General features: G+C 46.6%; 1 pseudogene; it reads left to right on the top strand.

Annotated features, from left to right (window-relative positions):
* The first annotated feature begins 263 nt into the window (after positions 1-263).
* LOC147986507 (uncharacterized) lies at positions 264-3,469 on the top strand (annotated as a pseudogene).
* The last annotated feature ends 7,426 nt before the right edge of the window (positions 3,470-10,895 follow it).

Genomic DNA, 10,895 nt, shown 5'->3' on the forward strand with positions numbered 1-10,895 from the left:
TCGGTGTACGAGTCTGACGAGGAACCCGTTGCGAAAACAAATACGCAATCCGATTTGCGCGAGGTAGCTGACTGACACCACAACCCAAAAGCCCTCAATGGGAAGGGAGAAAAACAACCAGAGTCGGTTGCTGATTGCCTTGGAAGTAAACACGAAGGGTTCCCCGAAAAAATAGGAGCCCCTGTGGAGGCGATTAGGGTTTTGGTGGAAAAGCAGCGGCAGCCGGTCTTCGTTGGCGGGGCGCACATCTCTTTGGTCCGCTGATGGCGACGTTCACAGATCCAAGTGGCAGCGCAAGGAGGCAGCAGTCGCCTCGCACGGCAAAAGCAGGTTTGGAGGAGGCTATGGGAAAGCTGGATCTCACAAAGGAAGAAGCCACCCATCTGGTGATGGATGATCTTGAAGAAGGAATCCAGCAAAAGTGGGAGATCGCTGGCAAGGTACTGCATTGCAAGGTGCTACATATACAGACAACTGCTAATGCTTTGAGGCCGGCCTGGGGAAACCCTAGGGGTTTGTTCTTCAAGCCCGTGGGGGAGAATAGTTTTGTGACGGAGTTTGAGAACCGCCGTGATCGTGATCGCGTGCGGGAGGGGTCTCCTTGGCATGTGAGTCGGCATGCAGTAATCTTGACAGACTTTGAAGATTGCATGAGGCCGTCAGACTTAAGGTTTGAGAAATTGCAGTTGTGGGCTAGGGTTCTTAACCTGCCTTTCAACTTGCGAACGGAGACATGGGGTAAAGCGATTGCTAAACAGATAGATAAAGACGCAACCTCAGTTCAGTTTGATCCTGTGGGAGGATTCCTGAGAGCTAGGGTCACGATTGATGTGAGTAAGCCCTTACGCAGATGGATATTGATCGATTCGGCAAAAAGAAAGTCCAGGGACTAGTATGACGTCCAATATGAACAAGTCCCGAACTTCTGTTTTTCGTGTGGTCGCCTAGGCCACTCTGATCTGGTTTGTCCTACTCCAGGTACTCGCGATGAGAACAGAGACCTGCCCTTTAGCACTAGTCTGAGGGCGACCGAGGATAGGAAACCGGCTGGCTCGAGTGATGGACCTTTCAAGGAACCCCAGAATTCCACATCTAATAAGAAAGATGCCTCCTCGTCAAGTTACAAAGCGGCTACTTATGCTGAAGTCACTTCTCCAGTTAAGAAGAGAGAAAATCCGAAGAGAAAAGGTGGACCTCAGCCAGAGAAAGTTTATTGCAGGGTTGATCCGCTGGCTTTGCCAAGTAATGTTAGCAACCAGGTAACCGGTGGTGCCCCTACGGATATAGTGGTATTTATTGCGCAGAAAAGTGATGGCTCAGTTGATCTGGATGGAGATGCCCATGCTGATGCTAATGGCGCAGAACCTGATCCCAAAAAGAAGAAGCCTACACCCCCATCTTCTGAAAATTCGGCAGCGGCTGTGGGTCAACCCTGCCAAGGTCAATGAGATGCCTAAGTTGGAACTGCCGGGGGCTTGGGAACACCGAGGCAGTCCGAGAGCTTCACAATTTTGTGAAGCAAGAAGGACCCGCGCTGCTCTTTGTTATGGAGACAAAGATCAGGGCAAAGAGGGTGGAAAGTTTGCGGTCTAATCTGGGGTTTGCGGGGTGTTTTGCGGTGGATAGTTCAAGACTAAGTGGTGGTATAGGCCTGTTTTGGTCACAAGAGGTTAATGTTGAGCTGAAAAATTTCAGTCCCAGCCATATTGATGTCATGGTTAGGGAAGCTGACTTGCTTGCTCGGGAGTGGAGATTGACAGGGTTCTATGGTGCACCGAGAAGTGAAGATAGGCACCATAGCTGGAGATGTCTAAGGGCATTGCATGCGATCCCACATCAAGCTTGGTTGTGCCTAGGAGATTTTAATGAGACCTTGTATAGTACAGAACATTTCAGTAGGGCTGCAAGACCGGAATGGCAGATACGTGCGTTTCGGGAAACCGTGGAGGACTGCTCTTTGCAAGATCTTGGTTACACGGGGTTACCCTATACTTGGGATAACAGGCAGGCGGGCAACATGAATGTTAAAGCCCGTCTTGACAGAGGTTTGGCGAACGAAGTGTTCTTACAAATGTTTGACCATGTGCGCGTTCGTCACATTAGCATGGTGGAATCATACCACTGTTTGATCTTGGTTCATACCCAAGAGAAGCAACAGAGAAGAGGATCGAAACCCTTTCGGTATGAGAACGTTTGGCAGTCCCATATGAATTATGATGAGTTTGTCGCGGAGGCATGGCATAGAAACTGTAATGGACAGGGACTTGCAGGTATTCAAGCCACTTTAACTCAGCTATAGAGCAAACTGGGGAATTGGGGCGCTCGTGAGTTTGGTTGCCTAGCCAAGAAAGTAAAGAAACTGCAAAAGAAGCTGGAGCTCTTGCGACAAAAATCTATTGGCAGAGGACCAACCGATGAGGAGAAGGCCACGGTGTTGAAACTTCGAGAAGCACTACGGCAAGAGGAAATATGGATCAAGCAGCGCTCCCGCGTTCCTTGGCTTCGCAAAGGAAACCAAAACACTGCGTATTACCACGCACAAGCAGCGCAGCGGAAGCGGCTGAACCGGATTGCCAATCTTCGACGTTCAGATGGGTCATTCTGTCAGTCTGAAGCTGAAGATAAGGCGGAGGTGCAGGCGTTCTATCAAAATTTATATACTTCCCAAGGAGTTAATGATATGAGCGAGCTGCTGCAGTTTGTTCCGGAGCGTGGGAACGAGAACATGAATGCTTTCCTGAGTAAACCATTCGAGCCAGAGGAGGTCCGGAGTGCACTATTTCAGATGTCACCCTCAAAAACTACGGGAATCGATGGGTTTACTGCAGACTTCTTTCAAAGGCACTGGAACCTTGTTCAAGGTGACCTGGTGCCGGCTATCCTTGGTTTTGTGAATGGTGGTGATTTACCAGTGGGCTTTAATGATACTTCGATTACTCTTATCCCTAAGGTAAAAAATCCACAGACTATTACTCAATACCGACCCATCTCTTTGTGTCCAGTGCCCTACAAGATTGGGGCTAAGATGATTACTAACCGTATGAAAGAGATTATGGATGCAGTGGTGGGAGAGGAACAAAGTGCTTTCGTTCCTGTCCGCTTGATTACTGATAATGTGGTTGTAGCTTTTGAAAGTGTCCATACTATGAGGAGGCGGAAGAAGGGGAAGAATTATACATGTGCTATCAAGTTGGATATGATGAAGGCCTATGACCGTGCTGAATGGCATTACCTGGAGGCAATCATGCTCAAGCTTGGTTTTAGCAGAAATTTTGTGAACTTGATCATGCGATGTGTAACTTCGGTCAGGTTCTCGGTGAGAGTTAATGGTGAACTACAACCATATTTTACACCGTTATGTGGATTGCGACAAGGGGACCCTGTTTCACCATTCCTCTTCCTCTTATGTGCGGAAGGCCTTACCTCTCTACTCAACTTCTATGGTGGTCCTAATGTGGAAGAGGTATAAGAGTGTCCTTTCGAGCACCGTGGGTGAGTCACTTGCTTTTTGCCGATGATTGTCTTATCTTCATTAGTGCAACAGAAGAAAGTGCGCACAGACTGAATGAGATTATGCATATATATGCCATATGTTCTGGTCAGTCAGTGAACAGAGACAAGAGCGCTATATTTTTCTCGCCAAATACCCACACCGATAGACGGCAAGCTCCCAAGTTAGTGTTGGGAATTATGGTGGGGGCGTTCAGTCGCAAATACCTCGGATTACCTACTGCGGTTGGATGGATTACAAGTGATACGTTTGATCACATAGGAGAAAGATCGAGGAGTTATAGGAACGGTTGGGCAGAAAAACTTCTGGCTTGTGCTGGAAGAGAAGCGCTTATTAAGTCAGTCATCCAAGCCATTCCAACGTTCAGTATGAGTTGTTTCAGACTAACAAAAAAGGTTTGCAAAAGCCTTTCTTCTAGCATGGCAAAGTTTTGGTGGAGTGGGTCTCTTGATCGCAGCTCGTTGCATTGGGTGGCATGGGACAAACTTGCATCTCCAAAAGCCCGAGGTGGCATGGGTTTCCGTGATTTGGAATTATTCAATCTGGCACTTTTGGGAAAACATGGATGGAGGTTTATTACAAATCCTAACTCTCTTAGTGCAAGGGTCATGAAAGGGCATTATTTTCCCGATTGTGAGTTCATGGAAGCTACGGTTCCACAGTCTGCTTCCGCGATTTGGTGAGCTATTGTGTCAGGAACGGAAGCACTCACAGCTGGTTTGATCAAAAGAGTGGGAGATGGAGCTTCTATCTCTATATGGGAGGATCATTGGATCCCGGGTCTTTCCACTTTTTCTCCTTCGGTCATGCCTGGGGGCACAACACTTGTCACGGTTGATCAACTTATTGACTCAGAAAACTGGACATGGAGGCAAGAGTTGGTCCGACACTTTTTTATCACACCAGAAGCCGAAGCTATCCTAAACATTCCTTTTCGCCGAGGTGGTGGTGATGATTTTCTCGCTCGGGCCCATGAAAGAAGTGGTATCTACTCTGTGAAATCCACGTACCGTGCTCTCGTGACTTGGAAAGAGCGTGTTGTTCTAGAGGAAGGGACGGTGACCAATACCTCACAAACCGATGAACAGATGTGGAAACTACTATGGAAGCTTAAGGTTTTGCCAAAGGTGCGTGTATTCTGGTGGCGGGTTATCCATGGTATTCTACCCGATGAATACACCCTTCGGCGTCGTCATATCAAAGTCATCAGTAGATGCAATATTTTGTCTTGCGATGGATGAGGATTTGATGCATGCTTTAGTGCACTGCTCTCATGCCAAGATGTTTTGGGATCAAGCACATTCGATGTTTGGCATCCGAAGACCTTGTTTGCACCCAAATACATGGTCTCGTGATATTCTATGTGATGGGAATTTCTCTGATAGCGAGAGGGCTATGATGATCTCGGTCATGTGGTCTATTTGGCATTCAAGAAACAGGGTCACCCATGATGACAAGCAGCTCGATCCTTTTTCTCCTGTCAAGCGCATCAGGGAGGATCTTGCTTTGCTTGATATACCTGAGTCTCATGCGTCCATTCTTCCTGGACATGGCTGGGTACCGCCTGATGAAGGAGTGGTGAAGATCAATACAGATGCAGCCTTGGGACTGGACTCTGATAAGGTGGGTGCAGGCGGAGTGCGCGTTCAAGTACTGCATTACTTGGGGCTTGGAGTAAGCCTCACCACGGGGTCTCCGACCCTTCATTGGTGAGACTTTGGCGCTGTGGGATGGAGTCATCTTTGCAAATTTACGCGGCTTCTCACATGTGATCATGGAAACAGATTGCCTGGAGATTGTCAATCTCTGAAAAACTCGTCACTATAGCCTTTCTGTAGTGGCACCAGTACTAGGAGAGATTAGAGAGCTAGCTTCAGTTTTTTCTTCCTTTGATATTCAACATGTAAAACAAGCAGCCAATGTACCGGCCCATCTTTGTGCAAAACATGCATGCACTTTGATGGTTACCGAAAGTTGGACTGGCTTAGAACCCTCTTTCCTGCTTACCAGCTTATTAGCTGATGATGCCAGGAGTTCGTTCGTTGAATAAAGCTCTCTGATTGGAATGCAAAAAAGGGAGAAAAACAACCAAAGGACTTTTTTGACAGGAACCAAAGGACATGTTTGTTTTCGGCAATGGGTCGACCGGCCCGCATTTGCACCCACCAACCTCCCCTGGCGAGGTCGACGGCCGTGCCAGGGCAAGTTCTCATTTTAGATGTTTCTCGGTGCTACCTCTTGAGCACCGCGTTGGTTTTCCCCGAAGAGGAAGGGATAATGCAGCAAAGTAGCATAAGTATTTCCCTCAGTTTTGAGAACCAAGGTATCAATCCAGTAGGAGGCTACGCGCCAGTCCCTCGCACCTACACAAAACAAATAAATCCTCGCAACCAACGCGATAAGGGGTTGTCAATCCCTACACGACCACTTACGAGAGTGAGATCTGATAGATATAATAAGATAATATTTTTTGGGTATTTTTGTGATAAAGATGCAAAGTAAAGTAAAAGCAAATTAAAAAGCAAAGGAGATAACTAAGTAGTAGGAGATTAATATGATGAAGGTAGACCCGGGGGCCATAGGTTTCACTAGTGGCTTCTCTCAAGAGCATAAGTATTTTACGGTGGGTGAACAAATTACTGTTGAGCAATTGACAGAATTGAGCATAGTTATGAGAATATCTAGGCATGATCATGTATATAGGCATCACGTCCGAGACAAGTAGACCGACTCCTGCCTGTATCTACTAGTATTACTCCACTCGTCGACCGCTATCCAGCATGCATCTAGAGTATTAAGTTAAAAACGGAGTAACGCCTTAAGCAAGATGACATGATGCAGAGGGATAAACTCATGCAATATGATGAAAACCCCATCTTGTTATCCTCGATGGCAACAATACAATACGTGCCTTGCTGCCCCTACTGTCACTGGGAAAGGACACCGCAAGATTGAACCCGAAGCTAAGCACTTCTCCCATTGCAAGAAAGGTCAATCTAGTAGGCCAAACCAAACTGATAATTCGAAGAGACTTGCAAAGATAACCAATCATACATAAAAGAGTTCAGATAAGATTCAAATATTGTTCATAGATAGACTTGACCATAAACCCACAATTCATCGGTCTCAACAAACACTGAAGGAAATATGCCCTAGAGGCAATAATAAAGTTATTATTTATTTCCTTATTTCATGATAAATGTTTATTATTCATGCTAGAATTGTATTAACCAGAAACATAATACATGTGTGAGTACATAGACAAACAGAGTGTCACTAGTATGCCTCTACTTGACTAGCTCGTTGATCAAAGATGGTTATGTTTCCTAGCCATAGACATGAGTTGTCATTTGATTAACGGGGTCACATCATTAGGAGAATGATGTGATTGACTTGACCCATTCCGTTAGCTTAGCACTCGATCGTTTAGTATGTTGTTATTGCTTTCTTCATGACTTATACATGTTCCTATGACTATGAGATCATGCAACTCCCATTTATCGGAGGAACACTTTGTGTGCTACCAAACGTCAAAACGTAACTGGGTGATTATAAAGGTGCTCTACAGGTGTCTCCAAAGGTACTTGTTGGGTTGGCGTATTTCGAGATTAGGATTTGTCACTCCGATTGTCGGAGAGGTATCTCGGGGCCCACTCAGTAATGCACATCACTATAAGCCTTGCAAGCATTGCAACTAATGAGTTAGTTGCGAGATGATGTATTACGAAACGAGTAAAGAGACTTGCAGGTAACGAGATTGAACTAGGTATTGAGATACAGACGATCGAATCTCGGGCAAGTAACATACCGATGACAAAAGGAACAACGTATGTTGTTATGCGGTTTGACCGATAAAGATCTTCATAGAATATGTAGGAGCCAATATGAGCATCCAGGTTCCGCTATTGGTTATTGGCCGGAGACGTGTCTCGGTCATGTCTACATAGTTCTCGAACTCGTAGGGTCCGCACGCTTAAAGTTTCGATGACAGTTATATTATGAGTTTATATGTTTTGATGTGCCAAAGGTAGTTCGAAGTCCCGGATGAGATCGGGGACATGACGAGAAGTATCGAAATGGTCGAGACATAAAGATTGATATATTGGACGACTATATTCGGACATCGAAAAGGTTCCGAGTGATTCGGGTATTTTTCAAAGTACCGGGGAGTTACGGGAATACGGAAAAGAAGTATTGGGCCTTAATGGGCCTTAGTGGGAAGGAGAGGCAGCAGCCAGGAGGTGGTGCGCGCCCCTCCCAAGCCCAGTCCGAATTGGACAAGGGGTTTGGGGCGCGGCCCCCCTCTCCCTTCCTTCTCCTCTTCCCCCCTTTCCCCACTTCTCCTAGTTGGACTAGGAAAGGAAGAAACCTACTCCAACTAGGAGTAGGAATCCTACTCCCTTGGCGCGCCCCTCCTAGGGCCGGCCTCCTCCTCCCTTGCTCCTTTATATACGGGGGCAGGGGGGCACCCCATAGACACAACAATTGATCATTTGATCCTTTAGCCGTGTGCGGTGCCCCCCTCCACCATAGTCCACCTCGATACTACTGTAGCGGTGCTTAGGCGAAGCCCTGCGTCGGTAGAACATCAATATCATCACCACGCCATCGTGCTGACGAAACTCTCCCTCAACACTCGGCTAGATCGGAGTTCGAGGGACGTCATCAGGCTGAACGTGTGCTGAACTCGGAGGTGCCGTACGTTCGGTACTTGATCGGTCGGATCGTGAAGACGTACGACTACATCAACCACGTTGTGCTAACGCTTCTACTTTCGGTCTACGAGGGTGAATAAATATGCCCTAGAGGCAATAATAAAGTTATTATTTATTTCCTTATATCATGATAAATTTTTATTATTCATGCTAGAATTGTATTAACCGGAAACATAATACATGTGTGAATACATAGACAAACAGAGTGTCACTAGTATGCCTCTACTTTACTAGCTCGTTGATCAAAGATGGTTATGTTTCCTAACCATAGACATGAGTTGTCATTTGATTAACGGGGTCACATCATTAGGAGAATGGTGTGACTGACTTGACCCATTCCGTTAGCTTAGCACTCGATCGTTTAGTATGTTGCTAGTGCTTTCTTCATGACTTATACATGTTCCTATGACTATGAGATTATGCAACTCCCGTTTACCGGAGGAACACTTTGTGTGCTACCAAACGTCACAACGTAATTGGGTGATTATAAAGGTGTTCTACAGGTGTCTCCAAAGGTACTTGTTGGGTTGGCGTATTTCGAGATTATGATTTGTCACTCCGATTGTCGGAGAGGTATCTCTGGGCCCACTCAGTAATGCACATCACTATAAGCCTTGCAAGCATTGCAACTAATGAGTTAGTTGCGAGATGATGTATTACGAAATGAGTAAAGAGACTTGCAGGTAACGAGATTGAACTAGGTATTGAGATACCGACGATCGAATCTCAGGCAAGTAACATAGCGATGACAAAAGGAACAACGTATGTTGTTATGCGGTTTGACCGATAAAGATCTTTGTAGAATATGTAGGAGCCAATATGAGCATCCAGGTTCGGCTATTGGTTATTGGCCGGAGACGTGTCTCGGTCATGTCTACATAGTTCTCGAACCCGTAGGGTCCGCACGCTTAAAGTTTCGATGACAGTTATATTATGAGTTTATATGTTTTGATGTACCGAAGGTAGTTCGGAGTCCCGGATGAGATCGGGGACATGACGAGGAGTCTCGAAATGGTCGAGACATAAAGGTTGATATATTGGACGACTATATTCGGACATCGGAAAGGTTCCGAGTGATTCGGGTATTTTTCGGAGTACCGGGGAGTTACGGGAATACAGGAAAGAAGTATTGGGCCTTAATGGGCCTTAGTGGGAAGGAGAGGCAGCTGCCAGGAGGTGGTGTGCGCCCCTCCCAAGCCCAGTCCGAATTGGACAAGGGGTTTGGGGCGCGGCCCCCCTCTCCCTTCCTTCTCCTCTTCCCCCCTTTCCCCCTTCTCCTAGTTGGACTAGGAAAGGAAGAAACCTACTCCAACTAGGAGTAGGAATCCTACTCCCTTTGCGCGCCCCTCCTAGGGCCGGCCTCCTCCTCCCTTGCTCCTTTATATACGGGGGCAGGGGGCACCCCATAGACACAACAATTGATCGTTTGATCTTTTAGCCCTATGCGGTGCCCCCCTCCACCATAGTCCATCTCGATATTACTGTAGAGGTGCTTAAGCAAAGCCCTGCGTCGGTAGAACATCAACATCGTCACCACGCCGTCGTGCTGACGAAAGTCTCCCTCAACACTCGGCTGGATCGGAGTTCGAGGGACATCATCAGGCTGAACAAGTGCTGAAGTCGGAGGTGTCGTACGTTCGGTACTTGATCGGTCGGATCGTGAAGACGTACGACTACATCAACCGCGTTGTGCAAACGCTTCCGCTTTCGGTCTACGAGGGTACGTGGACAACACTCTCTCCTCTCGTTGCTATGCATCACCGTGATCTTGCATGTGCGTAGGAATTTTTTTGAAATTACTACGTTCCCCATCAAACACACCGCAAAAAGAAGATTACATCGAATAGTTCTCCACAAGAGAGGGGGAGAACATTGTATTGAGATCCAAAAAGAGAGAAGAAGCCATCTAGCTAGTAACTATGGACCCGTAGGTCTGAGGTGAACTACTCACACTTCATCGGAGGAGCTATGGTGTTGATGTAGAAGCCCTCCGTGATCGATGCCCCCTCCGGCGGAGCTCCGGAACAGGCCCCAAGATGGGATCTCGTGGATACAGAAATTTACGGCGGTGGAATTAGGGTTTTGGCTCCGTATTTGATCGTTTGGGGGTATGTAGGTATATATAGGAGGAAGGAGTACGTCGGTGGAGCAACAGGGGGCCCACGAGGGTGGAGGGCATGCCTGGGGGGTAGGCCCGCCCCCCTACCTCGTGGCCTCCTCTTTTGTGTCTTGACGTAGGGTCCAAGTCTCTTGGGTCTTGTTCGTTGAGAAAATCATGTTCCCGAAGGTTTCATTCCGTTTGGACTCCGTTTGATATTCCTTTTCTTCGAAACCCTAAAACAGGCAAAAAACATCAATTCTGGGCTGGGCCTCCGGTTAATAGGTTAGTCCCAAAAATAATATAAAAGTGGATAATAAAGCCCAATAATGTCCAAAACAGTAGATAATATAGCATGGAGCAATCAAAAAATATAGATACGTTGGAGACGTATCAAGCATCCCCAAGCTTAATTCCTGCTCGTCCTCGAGTAGGTAAATGATAAAAACAGAATTTTTGATGCGGAGTGCTACTTGGCATAATTTTAATGTAATTCTTCTTAATTGTGGTATGAATATTCAGATCCGAAAGATTCAAGACAAAAGTTCATATTGACATAAAAATAATAATA

This window comes from Triticum urartu, chromosome 2A (assembly GCF_056163025.1).
Source record: "Triticum urartu cultivar PI428250 chromosome 2A, HENAU_Tu73, whole genome shotgun sequence".
In the NCBI taxonomy this organism is placed as follows: domain Eukaryota; kingdom Viridiplantae; phylum Streptophyta; class Magnoliopsida; order Poales; family Poaceae; genus Triticum; species Triticum urartu.